Raw genomic sequence first — 837 nt, forward strand, 5'->3', positions numbered from 1 at the left:
GAATTCCTACTTCAGATACTTACTGGAATTTGACCATGGATTTCTATTTGACCAGCTTTGCCATTCTATGAAAACCACAAGATAATTGATGTTAAACAAAGGCATGGGATCAGAAAATCACACACACTTTAGGTGGCAAGTTAAGCACAGAAACTTTTCCTTTCAGCTAATTCCAACACAGAGGCATCTTGAACTGATAAAATCAGTTGATCAGGATACATATGTTCTATTCTCAAAGGGACGATTTTTATTTCTATATTTAACTTATTTCACCTTGAAAAATAAAAAAGTCTGATATGCTTTAATTCACAGTGATATAATAATCATTTGGTACATAGACTTATAAAAAATTTATGAAAGGTGTGGCAGTGAGTTCTGGCAAAATAAGAAACTTAGAGCTTCTTCTTGTGTCTTAGAAAGCAAATAAACATTGATTCAGCTGGTAAAAGTGATTAAGAAACAGAAACATGTAAAGTCTCACAGCTCTCACAGACTCCCCCAGGTCTGTGGAACTGAAGCTGTATTCTAGGGGGATATTGTCAAGAAGACAGATTGTCCTCTCTTTATGCTCCTAAGCTGGTGTTAGAGTCATACTTCTTTTTTTTTTTAGTTTTTTTTTTTTTTGAGAAAAGTAAAAAAACAAGTTTCCACCTCCTCCCAGCCTCCCATTTCCCTCCCCCTCCTCTCACCCTTCTTCCCCTCTCCCCACTCCTCTCCCCCTCCCTCTCCAGTCCAAAGAGCAGTCAGCGTTCCCTGCCCTGTGGAAAGTGCAAGGTCCGCCCCCCTCCGTCCATGTCTAGGAAGGTGAACATCCAAACTGGCTAGGCTCCCACAAAG

This window comes from Microtus ochrogaster, linkage group LG1, assembly GCF_000317375.1.
Source record: "Microtus ochrogaster isolate Prairie Vole_2 linkage group LG1, MicOch1.0, whole genome shotgun sequence".
Lineage (NCBI taxonomy): Eukaryota > Metazoa > Chordata > Mammalia > Rodentia > Cricetidae > Microtus > Microtus ochrogaster.